The sequence below is a fragment of the Theropithecus gelada genome, chromosome X (genome assembly GCF_003255815.1).
Source record: "Theropithecus gelada isolate Dixy chromosome X, Tgel_1.0, whole genome shotgun sequence".
In the NCBI taxonomy this organism is placed as follows: Eukaryota; Metazoa; Chordata; class Mammalia; order Primates; family Cercopithecidae; genus Theropithecus; species Theropithecus gelada.
Window position 1 is genome coordinate 75,436,935 of NC_037689.1, and position 5,069 is coordinate 75,442,003.

Consider the following 5,069-nt stretch of genomic DNA (forward strand, 5'->3'; position numbering starts at 1 on the left):
ATGGACACATTGAGGGGAACAAGAGACAGTTGGGTGTGCCAGAGGGTGAAGGGTGAGAGAAGAGAGAGGTTCAGGAGAAATAACTAATGGGTACTAGCCTTAATACCTGGGTGACGAAATAATCTGTACAGCAAACCTCCATGGTACAGGTTTACCTATATAATGAACTTGCACAGGTACCCATGAACTTAATATAAAAGTTAAAAACAGAAAGATGAGGCTGAGCAATAGGTAAGGGCCAGATGATAGGGCCCTTGTCTTGATTAGATGTTGTATTTCATATCCAGACCCACTTATTATTTATAATACTTTGGGCATATTTCTTAACTCTTTGTCTCAGTCCCGTCACTTGTAAAGTAGAGATAGTAAGATTACCTACTCCTAAGATTGTTATAAATATTAAAAGAGATAATATATGTAAAACACAATGTCTAAGACATAAAAAGCATGCAATAAATGTTTGTTGCTATTATTATATATTAGAAATGGTCTATCCATGGCTGAAAGGGGCTTAGAATCAGACAGCCTGTGTTCAAGTCCTGGTTTTGCCATTTATTGGCTATGCAACTTACTTAGGCTTCCTAAGCCTCATTTTTGTCATCAATAACAATATCAATACATACACTTTCAAATGCTCAATATGCATCAGAAAGTAGCAAGCAAAATTCTATGGCCTCATATCGAGCATTTGAAAGTGCATTTATTAATATTGATATTGTCATTCAAACTCCTTCTGGCCTCACATATAAGTGAGAATAGGCAGCCATTTTTGTGAAATGTTTTCCAAAAAGTTTGACCTCAGAGATCACTGAGTCCAATCTGCTCATTTTGCTAGTGGGGAACTCAGGCACAAAGAAAGGAAGAGACTTGCCCAAGCTTACACAGTGAGTAGGAGATCTGAGTACAAAACCAGATTTGAACTTCCAGCCCAAAGCTCTTTGTTACAGCACAGTTTGCACTCAGATCCTTCCCTGGGAGCATGTTTTGCTGAAAGGAGAGGAGGGGAGGCAGTAAGAGAAGGAAGAGTGGAGAGAAAAGAGACAGCAAGAAGGAGGAGGGTGTGTGTGTGGGAGTGGGGGTGAGAGAAAGAGGGAGAGAGAGAGAGTCTCTTGCCTAAAGCAAGAGAAAGCACAAGAAAGGTGATGCTGAGACCAAAACATGATCAGCATTGCTGACCAGAGGTTGCCTGGGCTTGGACCTTCATTAGTCTTCTGGAATCCCTTGCCTTGAACCAGATCATAAACACTCCAAAATGTATTAACTAAGCACAAATTTTGGACAACAGCACTTCAGGCCCTCATAACCCATTTAAAAACAAGCATTAGAAATGCGATATCTAAGAATCAACTTTTTTGTACTTCCTTACATGCATTGATAAGTTTAGTATTAGTTTTCATTTTATGTGTTTATTGAGAATGGAGCATCTTCATCTTATGAATGCTTACAACCATTAAAGTTAAATCCAGTCCTGCTGTGGAGCATGGAATTTTGTTTCATGTACATGTTTGCTCTATTTTTGCATATAGCACTTATCATCTGTTCTTATTACATTTTTTTATTTTAATCTGAGAGCAGGTGCGACCATATTAGAAAAAATAAGCATGGTAGGCACCTTAGTTTATTCTCCTAATAAAACTGTTGATCTGGTCCTCCTGTTGCCAGCATCTTCACCTTCTACAAAATGGGTGGTCTTTTTCTTCATTCTATCTCATGGAGAGGATAATTTGAAGGGCCGCAGAAAGTTATTTGCTTCTTTGTAGCATTTTTCAAAAGTATAGATCTCATGAATCAGATCCCCCATGCAAATGATGTCCTATTTACCAAGACATCAAGCAGTCAAAGTATTATCTGTCAAAGTAATTTGCTTCTTACTGATTTTGCCATAGAACGCTTGTAGATTAGTTCATTTACTGACTTCAGATTTGGGTACTCCCATGCAATATATGGTTCTACAATCCTCAGCATGTTAATTGAAGCCTTGTTGAGCTTGACAAAGGTTTCACTGAAGATGTGACGAGGGCAAAGAAGCTGCAACACCTGTCAGATCTTTGGCCTTATACCATTAATACATCTGATCCTGATGACAAATACCAATTTGGTTTCTGCAGGTACATAAAATTTGCAGCTTTTCTTGCCATCCTAGCCCTTTGAATTTAAGTTCTGTACACCTGCCTATATTCCTTGTAATAGTGCTTCGCTGTTTCATAGATAAGTTTTCTCCTTGTTTTTCAAAGCATCTTTGGGCAAACTTCTTTCTCCGGTGATTGATCTTCAGCTTTGCAAAATTACTTTGCTTTTTCTTAAGGATTTCCGGCACAACAGAAACCTTCTTCTTCTTCTCTTTGACACCCTCCATGGTTCCAGCCAGAAAACACTGTTATTACTTTTAACTTGTTTATTTGTTTGTTGGTGGTTCTGCTTGCTCTGACTCCAGAGCATAAGTTTTAAAATGACAAGGATTTTTTTCTGTTATTGTCACCATTGTACCCCCAATGCCTAGAAGAATGTCTGACACATGGTTGGTATTCAAGAAATTTGTTGAATAAGTAAATGAATGAATTCTGGATCCCTAGGCATTGTCCCAGCCAATTTGTTTCTCAGGAACTTCAAACTGTCTTGAACTGGGTCTAGTCAAGAAGTTCCAGGTTCCCAATTGAGGAAAGCGACCCATAGTTTTGGTTTTGCTACCACCAACTAGAGGAGGAAAGGCGACAATGTGAAGAGGAGACAATTTAGCCTGGAACATCAATGTAAGGCATGAGGGCTCTTTGTGACTACCTTTTTATCTACAAAGTCTGAACTGCTGCATGATAAACAGGAAGGAAAGCTGGCTGCTAGGGCCACACAAGGCATGCCAACTTGAGAACCCTCTTGACTTCCTTCACTGCCACATTTTAGGCCTCACACTAGACCTGCTCCTCTGAGGTCCTGAACTCAGTATCTCTTTGTATATTTAGTAAAGAAGAGCTTCATTTCCAGGCCCTCAGAGAGGGAAGGAAGCAAAACAGTAGGCAGTATGTGGTTCTTAAAACTCTGCATACAGTGGAGATTTTGACTCAGTAGCCAGTGCTCTTTTGCTTCCTTGTTCATAAAATATAAACAATCTGCTTCTTATTTTACCTAATTTCACCAAACCCACCAGAATCAGGAGATAGTTGAGGGAAAGAATCCATGCCTATATGAAATGAGAATACAGGCTCCCAGTCACTTCAGGTGGTTTTGGAAAAGAGGGCTGTCTAGAAGCAGGTGGTGTATGTTTTGGACTCAACAGAACACAAAGTGAGCTCAAGGGAGCAGGACAAGAAAGTCTGCAGTGCAGAAGCTCCACCTCAAGGCAAGAGAGGCTGAGGCTTGACAGATGATTTACCATTTACCAGGACAATCATGTTTTCCCATCCTGACCCTGCTTCAGACAGTCATTTGAATTAAACAGACTCCTTTTCTAAGATGCGAACACCAGAAGGTTAAAACCAGTCAAGGAGAGAAAAATGGGGGATCAATCATTCACACCTTAATGTAAATCTGTTCAGCCTGTCACTGTCTTGACAGAGCTTTATGTGTTGTGTTTTTGTTCAGGAAGAAGCAATATTTCTGGAGAGGGTGGGAAAAGATGTTGGAGAACACAAAGACCACAGGAAAAACAGGTAGAGAATGTGAAGTTTGGGAAACCAAATTAAATATAAGGTACAGGGATTGGGGGTGGAGAAAAAAGGTAGAAGAGGGCAAATAGGTATGTGAAACCTACAGCTTCTGTCCCTATGTTTCTGGGGACCTGGCCTAGGACATCATTAATGGCAAAATTACTCTAGTTTTAAATGTAGCCTAGGGCTGATCATGCTAGTCATGATCAGAAAATGCAGAGTTTGCTGTCATCTCTTGGGGAACTAACACAGCATATGGTGCTTGAGATGCTGACACTGCCATCCCTGAGAGTTAGAGGCATGAGAATGATGACCAGAAATTCCCTGTCTTGCTACCTCGGGACCATCACCTGTTCTAGGTATTAATCTGTCAGCCACTTAGGTCTACATTCATCTTACTGTTGTCAGATGATCTGTTTGCCCTAGCTTTTCCCAGGGTTCCCAGTTGTCCTAGAATATTTTGTCGAATCCTAGAAATTAAAATCCAAAGTCAGCTTGGCTAACAATCCCAAGTAAATCAAACCCAAGTTAGAAAAATCAGGAAAAGAGGTCATTAGTCTTTTATCTTGATCCCTGAAAAGTTACCCAGGAATTTGCCATTTGCCAATTTTGCATTGGTCTTCAGATAGCCTCAGAAATGAATTATTGAAATTAATTTGAGCAAATATATTCCAATAATTCCTTTTTGAAAAGATGGAGGGAAGATAAAGAAGATATGCCTTTGGGTGGCCAAAAATAAAGGAAGTTGAATAATTGATCAAAGTATAATTGCTAGATAATTCAAATATATTTTATTACATTTAATAAACATTTAAAATCCAAGTTGCAATTATACCCATAAAATTGCTTTTCCTTTCGATGTAACATAGTCACTTTTATATTTAGTTATACTTTACATTTTCTTGGTTACATTGTTAATGTGACAAGTTTTATTATTAGCAATTTATATTAACTATAAAAATGGAAATTTAAAAAGTGAAATATAAAAACTAAACATGGAAATTACACAACAAGAAACATTTAATAATATATTTTATTTCAACTTAGTTAATATCCCATTAAATGGTTTGGTGTCATAATCATAAAATTTTATAATGTTAAGAAGCAAGGGCACAAATAAACGTTCACATATATTTTATACTTACAAGAAATGGAAAAACATGAATACTGAAATAAACAAAAGATTATTCATGCTTCTATTACTGATTTCATCCTACCATATAATCTAACAACTGAACTTATCTTAACCTAATTGTATTTAACTGAACCTAATGCCTTATGTATTCCATCTATACCCTCTTTTCATAAAACTATATAATGCATAATTACTTTTAGGACTTTCATTGGGAAAAAGTAATGCCAGTTTTAAGAATTTATTTTTACTATTGTTTTAGCATTTTTTCACTTCATTCCTAACCCAGACACAGA

The 5,069-nt window shown here is 37.7% G+C and overlaps 1 pseudogene; it reads right to left on the reverse strand.

The window, feature by feature from the left end:
- Positions 1–1,613: 1,613 nt before the first annotated feature.
- On the reverse strand, positions 1,614–3,386 carry LOC112615176 (annotated as a pseudogene).
- Positions 3,387–5,069: the final 1,683 nt, after the last annotated feature.